A 25,604-nucleotide genomic window follows, 5' to 3' on the forward strand; every position below is an offset into this window, starting at 1 on the left:
TAAGGTTCAGGTTGAAGAAAAGGTTCAGTTCAAGATAAGGTTAAGGTTGAAGATAAGATTCAGATTATAGATAAGGTTCAGGTTATAGATAAGGTTCAGCTTTAAGATAAGATTCAGATAAAAGATAAGGTTCAGGTTGAAGATAAGTTCAAGTTGAAGATAAGGTTCAGGTTTAATATAAGGTTCAAGTTGAAGATAAGGTTCAGGTTGAAGATAAAGTTACAGTTGAAGATGAGGTTTAGGTTGAATATAAGGTTCAAGGTAAAGATAAGGGTCAGGTTTGAGGTAAGGCTCAGTTTAAGATAAGGTTCAGGTTTAAGATAAGATTCAGATTGAATAAAAGTTCAAGTTGAAGATAAGGTTCAGGTGTAAGATAAGGTTCAGGTTTAAGATAAAGTTTAGGTTGAAGAAAAGATTCAGGTTAAAGATAAGGTTCAGAGTGAAGATAAGGTCCAGGTTTAAGATAATGTTCATTTCAAGATGAGGTTGGGCTTGTAGATAAGATTCAGCTTGAAGATATGGTTAAGGTTGAAGATAAGGTTCAAGTTGAAGATAAGGTTCAGGTTAAAGATTAGGTTTAGATTGAAGATAAGGTTCAGGTTGAAGATAAGGTTCAGGTTGAAGAAAAGGTTCAGTTGAATATTAGGTTCAAGTTGAAGATAAGGTTCAGGTTGGAGGAAAGTTTCAGTTTAAGATAAGGTTCAGGTTTAAGATAATGTTCAGGTTTAAGATAAGGTTCAGGTTAAAGATAAGGTTTAAGTTGAAGATAAGGTTCAGTGTGAAGATAAGATTCAGATTGAAGATAAGGGTCATGTTTAAGATAAGTTTCAGTTGAATATAAGATTACAGTTGAAGATAAAGGTCAGGTTGGAGATAAGGTTCAGTTTAAGACAAGGTTCAGGTTGAAGATAAAGTTCAGATTGAAGATAAGGCTTAGGGTAAAGATAAGGTCCAAGTTGAAGATAAGGTTCAGGTCGAAGATAAGGTTAAGATTGAAAATAAGGTTCAGGTTGAAAAAAAAGTTCAGTTGAATATAAGGTTCAAGTTGAAGACAAGGTTAAGTTTGGAGGTAAAGTTTAGTTGAAGAAAAGGTTCAGGTTGTAGAAAAGGTTCAGTTCAAGATAAGGTTCTGTTTGAAGGTAAGATTTAGGTTAAAGATAAGGTTCAAATTGAAGATAAGGTTCAGATTGAAATAAGGTTCAAGTTGAAGATAATGTTCAGGTTGATTATCATGTTCAAGTTGAAGATAAGGTTAAGGTTGGAGGTAAGGTTTAGTTTAAGATAAGGTTCAGGTTGAAGATAAGTTTCAGGTTGAAGATAAGATTTGGATTGAATATAAGCTTCAAGTTGAAGAAAAGTTTCAGGTGTAAGATAAGGTTCAGGTGGAAGATAAGGTTCAGTGTAAGATAAGGTTCAGGTTGAAGATAAGATTCAGGTTAAAGATAAGGTTCCGAGTGAAGATAAGGTTCATGTTTAAGATAAGGATCATTTTGAAGATAAGGTTCAGTTCAAGACAAGTTTCAGCTTGAAGATAAGATTTAGGGTGAAGATAAGGTTCAAGTGTAAGATAAGGTTAAGGTTTAATATAAGGATCAAGTTGAAGATAATGTTCAGGTTGGAGGTAAGGTTCAGTTCAAGATAAGGTTCAGGTTTAAGATAAGATTAAGATTGAAGATAAGGTTAAGGTTGTAGATAAGTTCCAAGTTAAAGATAAGGTTCAGGTTGAAGATAAGGTTCAAGTTGAAGATAAGGTTCAGTTTAAGATAAGGTTCAGGTTGAAGATAAGGTTCAGTTGAAGATAATGTTCAATTCAAGATAAGATTCAGATTGAATATAAGGTTCAAGTTGAAGATAAGGTAAAGGTGTAAAATACGATTCAGGTGTAAGATAAGGTTTAGTGTAAGATAAGGTTCAGGTTGAAGATAAGGTTCAGGTTGAAGATAAGGTTCAAGTTGGAGATAAGGTTCAGTTTAAGATAAGGTACAGGTTGAAGATAAGGTTCAGTTCAAGATAAGGTTCAGCTTTAAGATAAGATTAAGGGTCAAGATAAGGTTCAGGTTGAAATAAGGTTCAAGTTTAAGATAAGGTTCAGGTTGAAGATAAGGTTCAGGTTTAAGATAAGGTGCAGGTTTTAACATTAGGTTAAAGTTGAAGATAAGGTTTAGGTTGGAGGTAAGGTTTAGTTTAAGATAAGGTTCAGGTTGAAGATAAGGTTCAGTTCCAGATAAGCTTTAGCTTGAAGATAAGATTCAGGTTAAATATAAGGTTCAAGTTCAAGATAAAGTTCAGGATCAAGATAAGGTTCAAGTTGAGGATAAGGTTCAGGTTGAAGATAAGGTCTAGGTTGAAGATGAGGTTCAATTTGAAGATAAGGTTCAGTTGAAGATAAGGTTCCGATTAAAGATAAGATTCAGGTTGAAGATAAGGTTCAAGTTGAGGATAAGGTTCCGGTTGGAGGAAAGTTTGAGTTTAAGATATGGTTCAGGTTGAAGATAAGGTTCAGGTTGAAGATAATGTTCAAGTTGAAGAATGGGTTCAGGTTGAAGATAAGGTTCAGTTGAAGATAAGGTTCAGGTTTAAGAAAAGGTTAAGGTTTAAGGCAAGGTTACGTAGAAGATAAAGTTCAGGTTGAAGATAAGATTCACGTTGAAAATAAGGTTAAGTTGAAGAGAAGGTTCAGTTCAAGGCGAGGTTCAGGTTGAAGATAAGGTTCGGATTAAAGATAAGGTTAAGGTTGAAGATAAGGTTTAAGTTAAAGATAAGGTAAAGGTGGGAGGTAAGTTTCAGTTTAAGATAAGGTTCAGGTTCACAATAGGATTCATGTTGAAGATAAGGTTCAGGTTGAAGATAAGGTTCCTATTGAATAAGAGGTTCAAGTTGAAGATAAGGTTAAGGTTGAAGATAAGGTTCAGGATGAAGATAGGGTTCAGGTTGGAGAGAAGGTTCAGGTTGAAGATAAGGTTCAGGTTAAATATGAGGTTCAAGTTGGAGATAAGGCTCAGGTTGAAGATAAGGTTCAGGTTGAAGATAAGGTTCAGGTTGAAGATAAGGTTCAGTGTAAGGTAAGGTTCAGGTTGAAGATAAGATTCAGGTTTAAGATAAGGTTCAGGTTGAATATAAGGTTCAAGTTGAAAAAAGGTTAAGGTTTAAGATAAGGTTCAGGTTGAAGATAAGTTCAAGTTGACGATAAGGTTCATGTTGGAGGTAAGGTTAAGTTTAAGATAAGGTTCAGGTGTAAGATCAGGTTCAGTTCAAGATACGGTTCAGGTTGAAGATAAGATACAGATTGCAGATAAGGTTCTGGTTGAAGATAAATTTCAGGTTTAAGATAAGGTTCAGATTGAAGATAAGGTTCAGGTTGAAGATAAGTTTCAGGTTGAAGATAAGATTTGGATTGAATATAAGCTTCAAGTTGAAGAAAAGTTTCAGGTGTAAGATAAGGTTCAGGTGGAAGATAAGGTTCAGTGTAAGATAAGGTTCAGGTTGAAGATAAGATTCAGGTTAAAGATAAGGTTCCGAGTGAAGATAAGGTTCATGTTTAAGATAAGGATCATTTTGAAGATAAGGTTCAGTTCAAGACAAGTTTCAGCTTGAAGATAAGATTTAGGGTGAAGATAAGTTTCAAGTGTAAGATAAGGTTAAGGTTTAATATAAGGATCAAGTTGAAGATAATGTTCAGGTTGGAGGTAAGGTTCAGTTCAAGATAAGGTTCAGGTTTAAGATAAGATTAAGATTGAAGATAAGGTTAAGGTTGTAGATAAGTTCCAAGTTGAAGATAAGGTTCAGGTTGAAGATAAGGTTCAAGTTGAAGATAAGGTTCAAGTTGAAATTTCAGGTTGGAGGTAAGGTCCAGTTCAAGATAAGGTTCAGGTTTAAGATAAGATTAAGATTGAAGATAAGGTTCAGGTTGTAGATAAGGTTCAGGTTGAAGATAAGGTTCAAGTTGAAGATAAGGTTCAGGTTGGAGGTAAGGTTCAGTTTAAGATAAGGTTCAGGTTGAAGATAAGGTTCAGTTGAAGATAATGTTCAGTTCAAGATAAGATTCAGATTGAATATAAGGTTCAAGTTGAAGATAAGGTAAAGGTGTAAAATACGATTCAGGTGTAAGATAAGGTTTAGTGTAAGATAAGGTTCAGGTTGAAGATAAGGTTCAGGTTGAAGATAAGGTTCAAGTTGGAGATAAGGTTCAGTTTAAGATAAGGTACATGTTGAAGATAAGGTTCAGTTCAAGATAAGGTTCAGCTTTAAGATAAGATTAAGGGTCAAGATAAGGTTCAGGTTGAAATAAGGTTCAAGTTTAAGATAAGGTTCAGGTTGAAGATAAGGTTCAGGTTTAAGATAAGGTGCAGGTTTTAATATTAGGTTAAAGTTGAAGATAAGGTTTAGGTTGGAGGTAAGGTTTAGTTTAAGATAAGGTTCAGGTTGAAGATAAGGTTCAGTTCCAGATAAGCTTTAGCTTGAAGATAAGATTCAGGTTAAATATAAGGTTCAAGTTCAAGATAAAGTTCAGGATCAAGATAAGGTTCAAGTTGAGGATAAGGTTCAGGTTGAAGATAAGGTCTAGGTTGAAGATGAGGTTCAATTTGAAGATAAGGTTCAGTTGAAGATAAGGTTCCGATTAAAGATAAGATTCAGGTTGAAGATAAGGTTCAAGTTGAGGATAAGGTTCCGGTTGGAGGAAAGTTTGAGTTTAAGATATGGTTCAGGTTGAAGATAAGGTTCAGGTTGAAGATAATGTTCAAGTTGAAGAATGGGTTCAGGTTGAAGATAAGGTTCAGTTGAAGATAAGGTTCAGGTTTAAGAAAAGGTTAAGGTTTAAGGCAAGGTTACGTAGAAGATAAAGTTCAGGTTGAAGATAAGATTCACGTTGAAAATAAGGTTAAGTTGAAGAGAAGGTTCAGTTCAAGGCGAGGTTCAGGTTGAAGATAAGGTTCGGATTAAAGATAAGGTTAAGGGTGAAGATAAGGTTTAAGTTAAAGATAAGGTAAAGGTGGGAGGTAAGTTTCAGTTTAAGATAAGGTTCAGGTTCACAATAGGATTCATGTTGAAGATAAGGTTCAGGTTGAAGATAAGGTTCCTATTGAATAAGAGGTTCAAGTTGAAGATAAGGTTAAGGTTGAAGATAAGGTTCAGGATGAAGATAGGGTTCAGGTTGGAGAGAAGGTTCAGGTTGAAGATAAGGTTCAGGTTAAATATGAGGTTCAAGTTGGAGATAAGGCTCAGATTGAAGATAAGGTTCAGGTTGAAGATAAGGTTCAGGTTGAAGATAAGGTTCAGTGTAAGGTAAGGTTCAGGTTGAAGATAAGATTCATGTTTAAGATAAGGTTCAGGTTGAATATAAGGTTCAAGTTGAAAAAAGGTTAAGGTTTAAGATAAGGTTCAGGTTGAAGATAAGTTCAAGTTGACGATAAGGTTCATGTTGGAGGTAAGGTTAAGTTTAAGATAAGGTTCAGGTGTAAGATCAGGTTCAGTTCAAGATACGGTTCAGGTTGAAGATAAGATACAGATTGCAGATAAGGTTCTGGTTGAAGATAAATTTCAGGTTTAAGATAAGGTTCAGATTGAAGATAAGGTTCAGGTTGAAGATAAGATTCAGTTGAATATAAGGTTCAAGTTGAAGACAAGACTCAGGTTGGAGGTAAGGTTCAGTTTAAGAAAAGGTTCAAGTTGAAGAAAAGGTTCAGCTGGAAAGTAAGATTAAGGTTGAAGATAAGGTTCAGGTTGAAGATAAGATCCAGATCGACGACAAGGTTCAGGCTGAAGATAAGATTCAGATTGAAGATTAGGTTCAGGTTGAAGATAAGGTTCAAGTTGAAGATAAGATTCAGGTTGAAGATAAGGTTCAAGTGTAAGATAAGGTTCAGGTAGAATATAAGGTTCCAGTTAAAGATAAGGTTAAGGTTGGAGGTAAGGTTCCGTTTAAGAAAAGGTTCAGGTTGAAGAAAATGGTTCAGTTCAAGATAAGGTTCAGCTGGAAAGTAAGATTCAGGTTGAAGATAAGGTTCAAGTTTAAGATAAGGTTCAGGTAAATTATAAGATTCAGATCGAAGATAAGGTTCAGGTTGAAGATAAGGTTAAAGTTGAAGATAAGTTTCAGCTTGAAGATAAGATTCAGATTAAAGATAAGGTTCAGGTTGAAGATAAGGTTGAAGTTGAAGATAAGGTACAGGTTGAAGATAAGGTTCAAGTGTAAAATAAGGTTCAGGTTTAATATAAGCTGCAAGTTGAAGATAAGTTTAAGGTTGGAGGTAAGGTTCAGTTAAAGAAAAGGTTCTGGTTAAAGATAACGTTCAGTCGAAGATGATGTTCAGGTTAAAAATAAGATTCGGATTGAATATAAGGTTTATTTGAAGATAAGTTTCAGGTGTAAGATGAGGTTCAGGTGGGAGATAAGGTTCAGTGTAAGATAAGTTTCAGTTCAAGATAAGTTCAGCTTGAAGATAAGATACAGGGTGAAGATAAGGTTTAAGTTGAAGATAAGGTTAAAATTGGAAATAAGGTTCAGGTTTATTATTAGGTTCAAGTTGAAAATAAGGTTCAGATTGAAGATGAGGTTCAGGTTAGAGATAAGGTTCAGATATAAGATAAGGTTCAGGTGGAAGATAAGATTCAGGTTAAAGATAAGGTTCAGGTTTAAGATAAGGTAAATGTTGAAGATAAGGTTCAGTTCAAGATAAGGTTCAGCATGGAGATAAGAGTCAGGTTGAAGATAAGGTTAAGGTTGAAGATAAGGTTCAAGTAGAAGATAAGATTCAGGTTTAATATTAGGTTAAAGTTGAAGATAAGGTTCAGGTTGGAGGTAAGGTTCAGTTTAAGATGAGGTTCAGGTTGAAGATAAGGTCCATTTCAAGATAAGGTTCAGTTTGAAGATAAGATTCAGGTTGAAGATAAGGTTAAGGTTGAAGATAAGGTTCAGATTGAAGATAATGTTCAGGTTGAAGGTAAGGTTCAGTTGAATATTAGGTTCAAGTTGAAGATAAAGTTCAGGTTGGAGGAAAGTTCCAGTTTAAGATAAGGTTCAGGTTGAAGATAAGGTTCAGGTCGAAGATAAGGTTCAAGTCGAAGATAAGGTTAAGGTTGAAGATAAGATTCAGATTGAAGATAAGGTTCATGTGAAAGATAAAGTTCAGTTGAATATAAGGTTAGAGTTGAAGATAAGGTTCAGGTTGGAGGAAAGTTTCAGTTTAAGATAATGGTCAGTTTAAGATAAGGTTCAGGTTGACGATAAGGTTCGGTTCAAGATAAGGTTAAGCTTGAAGATGAGATTCAGATTGAAGAAAAGGTTCAGGTTGAATATAAGGTTTAGTTGAATATAAGATTACAGTTGAAGATCAGGTCCAGGTTAAAGATAATATAATGATTGGAGACAAGGTTCCAGTTGGAGATAAAGTTCAGGTTGAAGATAAGGTTCAAGTTGTAGATAAGGTTCAGGTTAATGATAAGGTTCAGTTCAAGATAAGGTTCAGGTTGAAGATAAGATTCAGGGTGAAGATAAGGTTCAGGTTAAAGATATGGTTGAAGTTGAAGATAAGGTTCAGGTTGGAGGTAAGGTTCAGTTCAAGATAAGGTTAAGGTTGAAGATCAGATTCAGATTAGAGATAAGGTTCAGATTGAAGATAAGGTTCAAGTTGAAGATAAGGTTAAGGTTAAAGATAAGGTTCATGTTGAAGATAAGGTTCAAGTTGAAGACACGGTTCAGGTTGGAGGTAAGGTTCAGTAAAAGATAAGGTTCAGGTTGAAGAAAAGGTTCAGTTCAAGATAAGGTTCAGGTTGAAGATAAGGTTCAGCTTTAAGATAAGATTCAGATAAAAGATAAGGTTCAGGTTGAAGATAAGTTCAAGTTGAAGATAAGGTTCAGGTTTAATATAAGGTTCAAGTTGAAGATAAGGTTCAGGTTGAAGATAAGGTTACAGTTGAAGATAAGGTTCAGGTTGAATATAAGTTTCAAGGTAAAGATAAGGGTCAGGTTTGAGGTAAGGTTCAGTTTAAGATAAGGTTCAGGTTGAAGATAAGATTCCGATGTAATAAGTTGAAGTTGAGAATAAGTTCAAGTTGAAGATAAGGTTCAGGTGTAAGATAAGGTTCAGGTTTAAGATAAGGTTTAGGTTGAAGATGAGATTCAGGTTAAAGAGAGGGTTCAGAGTGAAGATAAGGTTTTAGATAATGTTCATTTCAAGATGAGGTTGGGCTTGTAGATAAGATTCAGCTTAAAGATATGGTTAAGGTTGAAGATAAGGTTCAAGTTGAAGATAAGGTTAAGGTTGAAGATTAGGTTTAGATTGAAGATAAGGTTCAGGAAGATAAGGTTCAGGTTGAAGATAAGGTTAAGTTGAATATTAGGTTCAAGTTGAAGATAAGGTTCAGATTGGAGGAAAGTTTCAGTTTAAGATAAGGTTCAGGTTGAAGATAAGGTTCAGGTTGAAGATAAGGTTTAAGTTGAAGATAAGGTTCAGATTGAAGATAAGATTCAGATTGACGATAAGGGTCATGTTTAAGATAAGTTTCAGTTGAATATAAGTTTCAAGTTGAAGATAAGGTTCAAGTTGGAGGAAAGTTTCAGTTTAAGTTAAGGTTCAGTTTAAGATAAGGTTCAGGTGGACGATAAGGTTCAGTTCAAGATAAGGGTCAGCTTGAAGATAAGATTCAGATTGAAGATAAGGTTCAGGTTGAAGATAAGTTTCAGTTGAATATAAGATTACAGTTGAAGATAAGGTCCAGGTTGGAGGAAAGGTTCAGTTTAAGATAAGGTTCAGGTTGAAGATAAGGTTAAGTTCAAGATAAGGTTCAGTTTGAAGATAATATTAAGATTGGAGATAAGGTTCCAGTTGAAGATAATGTTCAGGCTGAAGATAAGGTTCAAGTTGAAGATAAGGTTCAGATTGGAGATAAGGTTTAGTTTAAGACAAGGTTCAGGTTGAAGATAAGGTTCAGATTGAAGATAAGGCTCAGGTTGAAGATAAGGTCCAAGTTGAAGATAAGGTTCAGGTTGAAGATAAGGTAAAGATTGAAAATAAGGTTCAGGTTGAAAATAAGGTTCAGTTGAATATAAGGTTCAAGTTGAAGACAAGGTTAAGTTTGGAGGTAAAGTTGAAGACAAGGTTAAGTTTGGAGGTAAAGTTTAGTTTAAGATAAGGTTCAGGTGTAAGATAAGGTTCAGGTGGAAGATAAGGTTCAGTGTAAGATAAGGTTCAGGTTGAAGATAGGATTCAGGTTAAAGATAAGGCACCGAGTGAAGATAAGATTCATGTTTAAGATAAGGATCATTTTGAAGATAAGGTTCAGTTCAAGACAAGTTTCAGCTTGAAGATAAGAATTAGGGTGACGATAAGGTTAAAGTGTAAGATAAGGTTCATGTTTAATATAAGGATTAAGTTGAAGATAATGTTTAGGTTGGAGGTAAGGTTCAGTTCAAGATAAGATTCAGGTTTAAGATAAGATTAAGATTGAAGATAAGGTTCAGGTTGTAGATAAGTTTCAAGTTGAAGATAATGTTCAGGTTGAAGATAAGGTTCAAGTTGAAGATAAGGTTCAGGTTGAAGATAAGGTTCAAGTTGAAGATAAGTTTCAGGTTGGAGATAAGGTTCAGTTTAACATAAGGTTCAGGTTTAAGATAAGGTCCAGTTGAAGATAATGTTCAGTTCAAGATAAGATTCAGATTGAATATAAGGTTCAAGTTGAAGATAAGGTTAAGGTGTAAAATACGGTTCAGGTGTAAGATAAGGTTCAGTGTAAGATAAGGTGCGGGTTGAAGATAAGGTTCAGGTTGAAGATAAGGTTCAAGTTGGAGATAAGGTTCAGTTTAAGATAAGGTACAGGTTGAAGATAAGGTTCAGTTCAAGATAAGGTTCAGCTTTAAGATAAGATTCAGGGTCAAGATAAGGTTCAGGTTGAACTAAGGTTCAAGTTTAAGATAAGGTTCAGGTTGAAGATAAGGTTCAAGTGTAAGATAAGGTTCAGGTTTTAATATTAGGTTAAAGTTGGAGATAAGGATCAGGTTTGAGGTAAGGTTTAGTTTAAGATAAGGTTCAGGTTGAAGATAAGGTTCAGTTCAAGATAAGCTTCAGCTTGAAGATAAGATTCAGGTTAAATATAAGGTTCAAGTTCATGATAAAGTTCAGGTTGAAGATAAGGTTCAAGTTGAAGATAAGGTTCAGGTTGACGATAAGGTTCAGGTTGAAGATGAGGTTCAAGTTGAAGATAAGGTTCAGGTTGAAAAGGTTCAGATTGAAGATAAGATTCAGATTGAAGATAAGGTTCAAGTTGAAGATAAGTTTCAGGTTGGAGGAAAGTTTGAGTTTAAGATATGGTTATGGTTGAAGATAAGGTTCAGGTTGAAGATAATGTTCAAGTTGAAGATAGGGTTCAGGTTGAAGATAAGGTTCAGTTGAAGCTAAGGTTCAGGTTGAAGATCAGGTTCAGTTGAATATAAGGTTCAAGTTGAAGATAAGGTTCAGGTTGGAGGAAAGTTTCAGTTTAAGATAAGGTTCAGTTTAAAATAAGGTTCATCTTGACGATAAGGTTCAGTTTAAGATAAGGTTCAGGTTGAAGATAAGATTCAGATTGAAGATAAGATTCAGATTGAAGATAAGGTTCAAGTTGAAGATAAGGTTCAGGTTGAAGATACGGTTCTAGTTTAAGATAAGGTTCAGGTTGAATATAAGGTTCAAGTGTAAGATAATGTTCAGGTTGAAGATAAGGTTCAGGTTGAAGATAAGGTTCAGGTTGAAGATAATGTTCAGTGTAAGGTAAGGTGTAGGTTGAAGATAAAATTCAGGTTTAAGATTAGGTTCAGGTTGAATATAAGGTTCAAGTTGAAAAAAGGTTAAGGTTAAAGATAAGATTCAGGTTGAAGATAAGGTTCAAGTTGACGATAAGGTTCAGGTTGGAGGTAAGGTTAAGTTTAAGATAAGGTTCAGGTGTAAGATCAGGTTCAGTTCAAGATAAGGTTCAGGCTGAAGATAAGATACAGATTGAAGATAAGGTTCAGGTTGAAGATAAAGTTCAGGTTTAAGATAAGGTTCAGATTGAAGATAAGGTTCTGCTTATGTTTTTTTAGTTTATTATTTTAGTGGTTAGTCACGTAATTATTTTTTTCTCTTGCTTTCATTTCGGGCATTTTGTAACATTAGGGAGGGAGAAGAGGATTTGAGTTTGGACACTTTACTTGAGCGATACTGGTACCCTGGTGATGACGTGTCCATTTTACTAATGAAGAGAAAAAGTTTACGGCGATGAGAGAGATATTACAAGTGTTAAGAGACGAGAGAACGGGACCCAAGATCCCTTAAACCGTTTGTCTGGTGGTTAGGACACTTGTGGATGTATGTGTTTATATATAGAAGTTCATACCTGGTTTTGCTGCTCTGGGAGAGTCTTCATCTGGGTGGAGCTCTCTTGCTGTTTTCGCCGGAATACACAAGATGAAGACAGATGTTGGGTTTTCAACCTTTTATTCTCCCAGGCATGATCTGCAGATGTCGCCATCGATGGTCTCCACTGTGGGTACCTACCACGTCCCACGTCTGGGGCGCGCATCTCCCCCCTTACTTAGGAGAGAACCATTTTAGACTTCTGCTCGGCTCGGCTTTTTCTGAGAGACTCAACGTTTCACCAACCTTGCCACGTAGCATCACATGACATCCGGTTAGATGAAACGTCACTTCCTGCAACGTGAATTTACTACAAAAATATCTCTCTGACCTCCTCCCACCCTCTCCCTCTCTCTCTCGATCTACTATCTAATAGAGACACAGAGAGAGAAAATAGAGAGAGTATGAAAGAGCCAGAGAGAGAGAGAGGAGAGATGCTCTTTAACATTCCTCCACCCTTTTTTATCAAAATGTATGGCAAGCCATACATTTTTAATAACTAACTAACTAAAAAAAATAATTATGTCCGAAGTACATCTTTATTCTTTCACTTTCCCGACTCACCCCTTTTCCAAGAAAGATCAGGCACCAGTACTCTTCTATAACACTATCAACCCTTCTGCTGCTTCTCGAAAGTCCCTCCTCGACATTAACTTGCTTCCAAGTTAGACAAAGATACAGCTTTGCAGATATACATCTTGTCTAGGCGGTCGCATTGTTGGATATTTTCCACTGACTCTGCTCTTTATTTGAACCACTTGGCCAAACAAATGGAGACTCCATTTTCGATCACTTTTTCGAAATGGGGCCAGCATATCGCAATTACGACCAGAACGTCTGATGCTCCATGTTGGTGGTAGCTTTATCGCATGGGGACTCGAACCCCAGACCCTCAGATTAAAAGTCTGATGCTCTACCGACCCAACCATCCCACTAGCGTTCTCGACTTTCAGCATAGGCCTAATTCCCAGTTTTTTTCCTTTACTGTAATGCCCTGACGTCTTTCTCTGAGTGGTCCTATTACTGGAGCTTTGTTCTATTCTATCTATTACTTCGGGACTTCACAAAGCTCTTCTACTAACTCCCTTGGTTGGTCTAAGCCAAGATACGCCTTCACACTGATTCACTCGGAGCCTGTTTGAGTTCCTGGAACCCGACAAGATACGGAATCATCACTCCCTAACTAATGCGCCAAAGCTTACTTGCGCATCGATTTCTAACTAAGTAGCTTTCCCTTTGTGATTTGTCCGTATTTCCCAGCAAGTCCCAAGATTCCAACCCAGATATCCCTCACACATTTCTCTAAAAAAATAAAAAAAATAATAAGGCTCTATCTTGTCCCTTACGTAATCTGCATCTTTCCCTTTCTTCTATCTCCCCGTGATTAGGCTTGGTACCGACTGTCCAGTCGTTCCGTACCCTGAGGAATTATCGCGACCTCGCACGCCAGACTTTTGTTGGACAAGACTTATTGCAGTTGCTTGGGCCTACGTGGCATCTTCCAACTCACTGGAACCACTAGTATTGTTTTAACAGGGTACTCATTACTCTAAAATAGTATTTCCCCTGCCAAATTTTCTAATTTGTGACAATACCGTGGCTTATAAAAAAATAAAACAACAGAAAAAACTGCTTTCTACAGCCTAATCGCCTTGTAATTCTCATAAAAAAAATGCAACTACGCGCTAAACGTCCCTAAAATATAACTAAACCAACCAAATCTATTCCAAAATAATTTAATTTAATAATACCAATTAAATTCACCCAGCATGGTTTTTTTTTTTAAATTTGGTACCTTTAATTCACAATAGGGTAACATTTTACTTCTAAAATTCTTCCTCCACCCCTTTTTTATCAAAATGTATGGCAAAGCCATACATTTTTAATAACTAACTAACTAAACTAAGGAGGGAATACATACGCTACCCGCTGGCAAGAAGACTGTCCTACGATAAATCGATAAACTCAAAATTAAATAAATACAACAATAAAATTGCCATGTAGCGCTACCCTGCGCTCTTCAAGGTCAAACTCCTTTATGACCCCATGGCTTCTTCGTACCCATCTCGGGACTTCCAGAGCCTCCTTTGCTCCCGGTCGACACTACTCGTGGTCGATAATTTCACGGCTCCTAGCCGAACAACAATAAAACACAAAATCGAGGTCCATCTGCCTCCTACTTACATCTCAGGATTTACGGACAATCTTCTTTACTCCTAGGTAGCACAAAAACAACAAAAAAATCCCATCCCAAACCTTCACCATTTCACATCAAATGTTCTTAATTAATTCACCTCCTCTATGACTATACTTAATTGGTCCAAGAGTAATCAAGTCGGTTTTATTTATTCTACCCCATTTACCCCCCGTGTGGTCAACACACAATGGACACGTCCTCCGACTGTCCATATTAGTTACAGAGATCGCCCATTTCTCTATAACTATCTCGTGCTTCCCTGAGCACCTACCAAAATATGGATTTTTTTTTAATTTATTACGAGGACGTTCTGTACCGCCCTCCACCGAATTACGCATCCGGAACAAAAAAAATCTGTCGAAACTACAAGAACAAAACAACAAACAAAAAAAATATGTATACATGACCACCTCGAAACTAGAATAAATACCGACTGACTTCCTGACCTCATTACTCATAATCCAGCAAACCGTCTGCCTGTCCAACTACTGTATTTCGATTTAAAAAAAATCCTTATTCCTTATTCTTTTGTCTTCCGACATCATCCCATTTTAAAAATTCTCATTTATGTTTTCCTTGCATAATCCCGTTATCTCAAAAATTATTATTGATAATTGATATACCTTTATCCTGTCATCAGCTTATTTTTTAAAAAATTAAATTACATTGACACCACGTGGCAAGACCATCGATGCCCCCATCTGATATACAAATACAAGATAACAAAAGTACAGAAAAAGAAATACAGAAAAATACACATGGCAACTCAACAATACTTAACAATATTCAATAATACTTAATTAATATATACTTAATTAATTCACTTATAACTAACAACTTTCAGCAAAGTTCAACAAAATTATCACAGATCAAATTGTCCACGTAAGCAAGGTTCAAGGATTTTCTGAAACTAAAAAAAAATCATTATTTTTTACAATTAACCACAGAATTAAATTAAAAAGTTCCGCTTCTATTCTATTCATATAATTATAATTTACTTAAAATTAATCCGGAGGGATGCCACATCATCAACCTGATTTTTATTTATCACCTAATACTTTCGACAATAGTGTAATTTCTTCTTTGTTTTTTTTTTTTCAAATCTAAAATGACATCTTGCTATTCCGAATGCATTTAAAAGTTCACTGTCCCTTATTTTTGTAACACTTTGCTAAATTCAACAATGTCAAATGACTGACAGGTTTATAAACTGTAGACAAGCTCGATGTCATTTTGCTTCAACAAATGTTCGTTTGTGTTGTCTTGTCTATTTAAATATATATATACGTTTTTTTTTCTTTCTCCGTTTTTTCAATTCTTTCTCTGTGTTTTTCAATTTTATTTTTATTTTTAATATGGTAAATTAATTTTCTTTTCTCTTTTGTTTTTCAGTCGTTTTCAAAATTCACAGCGTATTTTTAATTTTGGAGTTTAATTTTCTTCTAAATGCGTATGGTATTCTTCATGCCTTTGCTATCTTTTTCAACACATAACTGAATCATTTTTTCTTCGTCTTCCTTCCTCTCTCTCTATCTTTCTCTCTCTCTACCCTTTTTTCACTGTTCTTTCTTTATTCTCTTTTTCTCTTCATTTTCACTATTCTTTCTTTTTTTATTCCACTGTCTCTTCTCCGTTTTTTTTTCTCCCTCCTTTTTCCTCAATTTCTCTTCTTGTCTTTATTTTTCCTCGTTATTTCTTTTTCTCGTTATGTCCGTGGCAATCCAGGTTTCGATATATGCCCCATGCGGGGGCAAGAAGGTCAACGGCACCAAATAACATATATGTAACATAAGGGAGGGAGAAGAGGATTTGAGTTTGGACACTTTACTTGAGGGATACTGGTACCCTGGTGATGACGTGTCCATTTTACTAATGAAGAGAAAAAGTTTACGACGATGAGAGAGATATTACAAGTGTTAAGAGAGAACGGGACCCAAGATCCCTTAAACCGTTTGTCTGGTGGTTAGGACACTTGTGGATGTATGTGTTTATATATAGAAGTTCATACCTGGTTTTGCTGCTCTGGGAGAGTCTTCATCTGGGTGGAGCTCTCTTGCTGTTTTCGCCGGAATACACAAGATGAAGATAGATGTTGGGTTTTCAACCTTTTATTCTCCCAGGCATGATCTGCAGATGTCGCCATCGATGGTCTCCACTGTGGGTACCTACCACGTCCCACGTCTGGGGCGCGCATCTCCCCCCTTACTTAGGAGAGAACCATTTTAGACTTCTGCTCGGCTCGGCTTTTTCTGAGAGACTCAACGTTTCACCAACCTTGCCACGTAGCATCACATGACATCCGGTTAGATGAAACGTCACTTCCTGCAACGTGGATTTACTACAAAAATATCTCTCTGACCTCCTCCCACCCTCTCCCTCTCTCTCTCGATCTACTATCTAATAGAGACACAGAGAGAGAAAATAGAGAGAGTATGAAAGAGCCAGAGAGAGAGAGAGAGAGAGAGAGAGAGAGAGAGAGAGAGGAGAGATGCTCTTTAACAATTTCGTTTTTCGGTCCTTTCTTATCTAAATTAGTTTTACTATCGTTATTGATGTTTGATTGGTCTTGGTTTTCTGTCACCTTATTTTTAAAATTCTTTCTAAACTTTTTGTTTACTTTATGTTTCTTTCTTCTCTTTCATTTCTTCTTTTCTTTGAATTTTACATTTATTCATTTTATTGAATACTTACATTTTTCTCTCATTATTGTATTTATTTATTGCTTAATCGTTTTTTTTTGTTTTCTTTTTGAATAATTTAGTCATTTTTCATAATAATATGTCTATATGTCACTAATTATTACTTTACTTAATTCATTATATTTAATTGACTAATATTTACTATTCACTTTTATTTTTTTATTGAGTATTTTCATTTTCATTTATTCTTATATGTTTAATTTACTACTTTCTTTTTTCATTGAATCTTATATTTTAAATTGACTACTTTCTTTTTCCATTTATTCTTATATGTTCATTTGACTACCTTCCTTTTTCATTGAGTCTTATATCTTTAATTGACTACTTTCTTTTTCCATTCATTTTTATATTTTTAATTGACTACTTTTTTTCATTGATTCTTATATATTAAACTGACTACTCTTGTTTAATTCGTTCTTTTTTTTTGTAATTGACTACTTTCTGTTATTTCATTCACTCTTATATTTTAATTGACTACTTTCATATTTCCATTCATTCTTATATATATATAATTGACTACTTTATTTTCCATTCATTTTATATTTTTGATTGACTACTTTGTTTTTTCATTTATTTTTATATTTTTAATTGACTGCTTTCTTATTCATTCATTCTTATATTTTTAATTTACTACTTTCCGTTTCATTCATTCTTATATTTATATTGACCAGTTCCTTTTTACATTCATTCTAATATTTTTAATTCACTACTTTCTTTTTTATTAATTCTTACATGTTTTTTCAATTATGTATATTTAATTAACTTCATTCTTTTTCATACATTCTCATAATTTTAATTGACTACTTTCTTGTTTTATTCATTCTCATATTTAAATTGACTACTTTATTTTCTGTTTATTTTTATATATTTAATTGAGTACCTTTTCATTCATTCTTATATTTTTATTTGGCTACTTTCTTTTTTATTTATTCTTATATATTTAACTGACTACTTTCTTTTTTCAGTCATTCTAATATTTTTAATTAACTACATTAATTTTTCAGTGATTCCTACAGTTTGAATTTACTACTTTCTTTTTACATTCATTGTTATATTTTAATTGACAACTTTCTTTTTTCATTCATTCTTATATTATTAACTGACTACTTTTTATTTTCATTCTATCTTCTATTTTCGTTGACTACTTCCTTTTTTTCATTTATTATTATATTTTTAATTGACTACTTTCTTTTTTCATTCATGTTCATATTTTTACTTGACATTTTTACATTCATTCTTATATTTTTAATTGACTACTTTCTTTTTTAATTCATTCTTATATCTTTAATTGACTATATTGTTTCCATCCATTCTTATATTTTTAATTTACTACTTCTTTTTCAAGTCATTCTTATATTTTTAATTGACTACTTTCTTTTTCTATTCATTCTTATATTTTTAAATGATAACTTTCTTTTTTCATTCACTCTTATATTTTTAATCTACTTCAGTCTTTTTCCTTCATTCTCATATTTTTAATTGACTATTTGTTTGTTCATTCATTCTTATATGTTTAATTGACTACACTATTTTTAATTCATGCTTTTATTTTTAATTGGCTACTTTCTTATTTCATTTCCATATTATATTATTGACAAAATCCTTTTCTTTTGTTCTTATATTCTTATTTAACTTATTTTTCCATTATTTTACTATTGAATAATAGAGTTTAACTTGTATCGTTTTTTTTCTTCGTTAATTGATTAATTTCATTTTGTATTTAAGATATTTTGTATACTTTTTCTCATTCTGTTATTGTTTAAGTGACAATTTTCTTTTTACTGTTATTCTTTTTTATTGACTAATATTTTTCATTTTTTTATTTTTTAAATAACTTTTTATTTCGTTCGTTCGTTCATTCCTTAATTGACTTATTTGGTTTCCATAATTATTTTATTCTTTTTATTATACATTTCTATTTTTATTCTACTGACTCACTGAGTCAGTTTTACTTTCATTCTTTTACTTTAATCATATTATTCTTTAATGAACTATTTTGTGTCGATTTTATGAATTCCAAAACTAATTTCTTTTTTCGTTATTTAATCTTTTATTCTAAATTTACATTTTTCAAACGTTTATTCTTTTACTGACTATTTCTTTTATTTTTATAGATCAATTTCTGTTGTAGTTAATTCTTTTATTATTTTATTCACTAATTATAATTCTTTCATTTGTATAGACAAATGTTTTGCCTTTCATTCTTGTATTCTTTTGTTGAGTAATTATCCTTTGTATTCTTTTATTCTATTTTCGTTTTTTAATTCTTTTATTTCATTATTGTATAATTTCATTTTCATTAAGTCAGGCTTTTAGAATTCAGATGACTTATTTTTATTTTTTATTATTTTATTAAATAATTATTTTGTCCTTCTTTTATTAAATATTTAGCTTTCTCTTTTATTCTTTTATTCCCTTATTGACTCATTCATTTTCATTTTTTTTTTCTTTTGAATAATTCCGTTTCTTCTTTCACTTACACATTTAATACTCAATTGACTTTTCTTTTTTCATTCTCTTTTTATTAATTAATTTATTCTTTTATTCTTTTATTGTCGAATTCTAATAATTTTCCTTTATTATTGAATTGGCTAACTTATTTTTTTCATTCTTTTATTCTTTTATTTACTATTTTTGTTTCTTTAATTCTTTTTCTTTTATTGCTTGATTCTGTTTCTTTATTTCTTTATTTGTTATGTTATTTACTATTTCATTTTTTGTTTCATCCCCTTTTTTATTTCCTTTTCTTTCATTCCTTAATTTTACCAATGATTTCTTGGTACATTTTTTTCCTATCATTCCTTTCTCGATGATTTGCAACCTTATCATCTCATGTCTCTTCGTCTATTTTATGTATTTCAAATCGGCCACAATACAACGACATTGTTGCAATTCGGGCATTAGACAATGAACATTAAATCTAACTCACCCGTCCACGGAAAAGCAAACATTCCAACGATCATAACATACGGCACAACAGTCGCCATTTTTATTCCCGCCCTTCCGCCATATTAGATCAAATATACACCAATGTTTCTCTATTGTTTGCCCCAAACAAACACTTTCCACGAGTTATGTATACAAAAGATCTCCTGTCAGTTTTCCATACCTATGAAAGCGTGCTTTAAAATCTTTCCTACCCGTGAAAGCAAAGGGTGATGCACTAAAATCATTCTTTTATGGTCAAAAATATTCACGTTTTATTCGTTATTTGTAGTGTTCATTTTTCGATTGTGTCTTTCACCTCCGTTTTTCTTACATTCGTTGAAATGATGTCCTAGACAAACAACTCAACTGAAAAGAAGATAAAGAATTATTTGGAAGCGTTCATCGTCGCCTTGTCTATTCATGTTTAGGTAACATTCTCTCCCTTTTCTCCAGTCATCTTTGGGTTGATACGATTATTTTTTTTTTATTCCAGTCACTGCTTATCAATGTACTAAGGCAACTCGAGGATAATGGTTTTTTACAGGTGGACAGCGGAACAGCGATGGTATTCGCAACTTATAATTTAAGAAAACACATCAACAAGAATTTGCTTAGATTAGACCTAAAAACTGCAATGATGTAGTCAACGGAAAAGCAGCCCCGTAGTACTGTGTTCCACTGATAGGCAATTCTAAAAGAAGGGAAAAAGCCTTGAAGTGTGCATGGCCGAGTTGTTTACTTATATATGAATACTGATAGCATTCTCTCCTCTTCCTTCAATCATCTTCGGGTTGATATATTTGCTCTGATCATAATTCAATCCACCGGTTATCAGAATATCCTCCCAGTGTTATTCTTTTCAATGTTGTAGCAAACCGGAAAGCAGCCCCGTGGTACTGTTTTACACTGATAATTAGATGCAGGAAAAATTTGCGCATGGAAGTTTCGTTGAGTTTTAGGTATGCAGAGAGAGAGAGAGAGAGAGAGAGAGAGAGAGAGAGAAAGAGAGAGAGAGAGAAAGGGAATTTATTGGCATTTGTTGTAGTTAGACGAGTTTTTGTTTTATTTGTAAGTTGAAGCTCAACTGAGCATCTGCCATAAACAGAACAATATAGTAGAGAAAGACTAGCAGCTTTTTTTTTTGGTGAGAAATATGCAGTAGGGAAGAGAAGTAGGTATCATCCATTAGATTTTCAATTCGATTTTGTAATCTGTCAAGACAGGAAAAGGGTGCACTGAGCGACACCCCCTTTGTTAATGAAAAAATACCATGTTGCTTAAGTTAGGTGATCTACACAAAGCATTTTAGGACGTATTTAACATTTGTACAGATAGAGGGTTGTGTCAGGGGTAAATACCTACTTCAGTGGTAGAATGATCTAATCATATTTTCAGCGACCTTAGCAATGGATTTGATGCAAGTCTTCAATTTCAGGTGAAGGGTAAAGGCCAGTCCCAGACACTTATCAAAGCATGTGACTTCCTTGAAGTGACAATCATTCATTTTAATTAGGGTGATAGTAAAAATAACTTATGCTTTTAAGAATCTTTCTCGTTCATAATATAATCTAATTGTCGTACAAACGTAACTGTATCATATTAAAATATGCTAAGTATCATACAGCGTCTGTCAGTAATGAATAACTCGACAACATAATTTAAAACTTATGTGCCTTTCAACAACAATGAAATGAATTAAAAGCAAAGCTTCAACAAAATATATTTGATATTAGCAGGAGCAGTCGATATTACACGGATTGATAAATATATTTAATCAACAAATATGTTTTGGTAAAGTTAATATTTTTCAGGATAACGAAAAAATTGTTTTTTTTTTCCAGAAAAATCTATAATACACATCAAATAAGAGTTTATTTACAATTCTCTGAAAAAAGTGTCTATTGTATTTAAAATATTGAACTGAACCAAATAAAATGAATAAATACTCAGAAAGTAATATTGTGCTACATACTTCAATATAATTAATAAAATCACATTGTAAAAGACAATCATTAATTTACTCCTTGATTCCAGAATTTTTTAGCAAACAATGTTCTTTATTTTTGTCTTTTTCGACTGTTCTATTTTACATGATAAAATTGTTTCTGAGATGGGTATATTTGCTGATGATACCACTCTCTAGAACAGGCACAAGGGGAAACACATGAACACGTACCAAAGGAAATGACAGAAACACGAGAAGATGACCTCCAATCTGTAGTGGAATGGGCACAAAAATGGGTGGTCACATTCAATGCTGCCAAAACTAAGCTTGTTTCCTTCAATAATTAAAAGACACCTTCTCTACTACCAATAGCAATGGTCAAGAACACATTACCCGAAAGTACTTCCTTTAAACTCCTCGGTCTAACGTTTACAGGGAACATAAACTGGAATAGATACGTTGAGAGCATTTCCAAGGCTGTTGCGAAGAAAGTTGGGTCTATTTACTGTGCTAGAAAACTACTTACGCTTGAAAGTATTCTGTACCTCTATAAGGCCACTATTCGCCCATGTATGGAGTACTGTTGTCACATCTGGGCAGGTGCATCTGCTACTTGTCTCTCACTCCTTGACAAGGTTCAAAAGAGAGTCGCCAACCTGATAGGTCCTGAATTGTCATCTAGGCGTTGGCCTCTGTCCTATCGACGAAATGTAGCATCCCTCTGTCTGTTCTATAAGTACTTTAATGTGAATGCTCTGATGAACTACAAGCATTAGTACCCCCTCGACGTGAATACCCCCGACAAACCCGACAAGCAGCTAAATCTCACCCCTACACAGTAGAGATACCTTGGTGTTAGAAAGCCTTCTAGTCCAATAGTTTCTTCCCCAGAACTGCTGGGATTCTGCTTTCCCAACTGTACTGACATGCAGAAGTTCAAGTGTAATATGTTGCTATTCATCTCCCTTCATAATACTCCTGCAACTTATGTTCCCGATAATAGCCCCCTCCTTCAAAGTGCTACTGTGCCTTGTTTGGGGTGAAAATTGAATAAAATAGATAACGTTTCGCTGACTTCTTTCTTCGGTGAACAATATTTATAATCATTGCTGCACGTCTAAATTACGTCGAGTTCTCTGATCACACAATAACAACAACGATTATATAGTATATATATTATAATGAGATTTAAACAAATGGCTGCATCGGAGGGAGATCACACTCATATTCTTGGTTGCCAAAACTAAGTTTGAATACTTGTAATTGCAGTTCTTTATAGAAATCTGGTTCCGTTGGATTTAAAAACGACCAAGAACTTCACACTTATGGAACTCTCTTCAATTTGTTCATTTTACTTATAGCCTCAATATTTTCAACACAAAAGCCAATAAGCATCTTCATGTATTTGTAATGTTAATATTCTGTCTTTGTTAGCTTCTTACATCAAGTGGCTTTATGTCTAGACTGGAGTGATATCCATGACAAAAAAAAAAGACTTTGAATAAAAAAGAAATGAGGTTCCAAGCGAAAGAAATTATTTCGTTTAGCTTCTAACCTCTAACCTTGCACGGGATTAAGCAGTAACAAGACCATACATAATGTTGACATTTTTGTTACAAATCGGATGGAGCTCTACAAAGCGTTTTTGTCTTGTGTCTGTGTGTGTGTGTGTGTTTTTGTACGAAAAGAAATCATGACGAATTATCAAAGCCAGATGTCACTCGAGGATAAAGATTGATAAGGTGGAATTATTATCAGGACAAAGTTTGAATAATTTCAAGGGCAGTTCTTGATACAAATCTGTTGGCATTTGATCTCAAAGAGACCAAGTTATAATCCTGAAGGTAGCAGTTCCGGTGAAATGTATTCTATAGACTAACATTCTTTGTGAATGAGTTTTGTTCAATTTTTAAACAACTATCTACAAAGGTTTAAAATGACTGACTTAAGAATAAATCGAAATGACTTATGCTAGATTTACCTTTGGAATTAAATTATTATTTTTAATAGAAACTATAAAAAGTTATTTTTTGATATTGTACGTCCCATGCATTAATTTTTTTTAACATATTGATTATTAGTAAACAATGATTGATCACATGTAAATCATCCAGAAACGAGAGACACTCAAGCACAGCCACTCGAGAAGTGAACACCGAATTGTATAATTAAATAATAATAAAAATGAAAATAATAATAATAATAATAATAATAATAATAATAATAATAATGTTAAGTTTTGAGACATCGTGTTGAACAAAGATGGCGGCGTAGTTCAGATCAGTAACCAAGATGGCGGCCAATAATCAAATGCGGTCAGTGGCGTAGTTAACCTGTTAAGTTCTGAGATATTGTGTTGAACAAAGATGGCGGCGTAGTTCAGATCAGTAACCAAGATGGCGGCCAAGAATACAAATGCGGTCCGTGGCGTAGTAAACAGCGAACTGATTGAATCCAAAATTCGACCATTTTTAATAATAATTTTGAAACGTTTTCATTAGTTGTTTAGCACAGCCGTTGGTTATAAAAATGATTGCGATTCCATTCGTCTGATACCCCCCATCACTCGTCTGATGGGGAAGGTCTCCTAGCGGCTTCGGCTGCAGGGAGACAGGGTAGTAGTACTCGTCAAGGATTCGTCAATTGACACTCAGCCCAACAGGTGAGGGGTCGGGAACCGGCCCAGCACCTGTTGGACTGAGGTACGTCGCCTGGGTAATACCTAGGAGGTCCACCCTCCCAGGCCTTGCCAATGGGCTTTCCGGTGGAGTAAGTTCATGGCTTACTGCCTGAGGTGCCCCTACCGGGGAATGCTGACGGAGTTACTACGGCAATTTTTACAATTGCAGGAGTGCTCCTCCTTTAGATGAGCCGGCTGGATCCCCACTTTCCGGCCGTGTGCCACATTCTGCCGAGGTGGGCGGCAAATAAATAACTACCCCCATTACTCGTCTGATGGGGAAGGTCTCCTAGCGGCTTCGGCTGCAGGGAGACAGCGTAGTAGTACTTGTCAAGAATTCGTCACTTGACACTCAGCCTAACAGGTGAGGGGCCGGGAACCGGCCCAGCACCTGTTGGAGTGAGGTACGCCGCCTGAGTAATACCTAGGAGGTTCACCCTCCCAGGCCTTGCCACTGAGCTTTCTTGTGGAGTAAGTTCATTGCTTACTGGCTGAGGCGTCCCTACCGGGGAATGCTGACGGGGTTACTATGGCAATTTTTACAATTGCAGGAGTGCTCCTCCTTTAGGGGAGCCTGCTGGATCCCCACTTTCCGGCCTTGTGCCACATTTTGCCGAGGTGGGCGGTAAATAAACAACTACCCCCATTAGGAGTCAAAAATGGTACACATTTTGATATAATGGAAAAATCCTTTCGGATTCAATTTTGGTTTCACTTGAGAAAAGGAAGGAAAAATAAATAAATAAATAAAAATATAAATGAACAAAGAAAAATAAACCACTAATATATATATATATATATATATATATATATATATATTTTTTTTTTCTGGTTTTAGGGGAATTTGTCTTTATTCTCATTGGTCAAAAAGAATTATTAATATATTGGTATAATATGTGCAAAAAAAGCCATTTTTTATGACATTGAGTTTTTTTTATACATATAAAAATAAACACTTTTCAAATATATATAAAAATACAAATAGAATACTTTTCAAATACATATAAACATATGCACAAAAATTTACAAATATACATTTTTTGTTTTGTTTTAACAAATGTTTGCAAAAAATCAGAGATACAAAAAGAACTATTTGACAAATAGGAAGTTTACAAAATGGTTTTAACAAGTACTTTTTTTTTACGAAAACATTTTACACACACCCTTTTTTGATATAATGGAAAAATCCTTTCTTTAATAATAATAATAATAATAATAATAATAATAATAATAATGATAATGATAATAATAAAAATGAAAATAATAATAATAATAATAACAACAACAACAATAATAATAATAGTGATAATGATAATGATAATAATAATGATAATGATAATGATAATAATAATAATAACAACAACAACAACAATAATAATAATAATATTAATAATAATAATAATAATGGTAATGATAATAATAATAATAATTTTTCTTTTAAAAAAAATCTTCTGAACGCTGTTTAAACTTAAATTTTTTCACTACAGTTTTCATTTTGGAGACGGAAGTGTTTTTGTTGAGATAAGTGATTTCAATATTAATTCGTACTTTTTATTTTTAGATTAAAATATTAATAACTACATTTTATTTCAGTATTTAATTTAATTTATGTATTTCTGTTTTATTAAATGCTAGCTTTTTTTCTCGTCCATAAATGTTTATTTATCTACCGAGTTGATTGCAAAAATAGATTATGAAATTGTACTCATTTTTAGTTCGTGAGAGGGGAATCTATCACCATACCTTCCCTTAAACACGTCTGTTGGACTTTTATTAAATAGAATAC

Source organism: Euprymna scolopes, chromosome 3, assembly GCF_053919585.1.
Source record: "Euprymna scolopes isolate OS-2025 chromosome 3, ASM5391958v1, whole genome shotgun sequence".
Classification (NCBI taxonomy): domain Eukaryota; kingdom Metazoa; phylum Mollusca; class Cephalopoda; order Sepiida; family Sepiolidae; genus Euprymna; species Euprymna scolopes.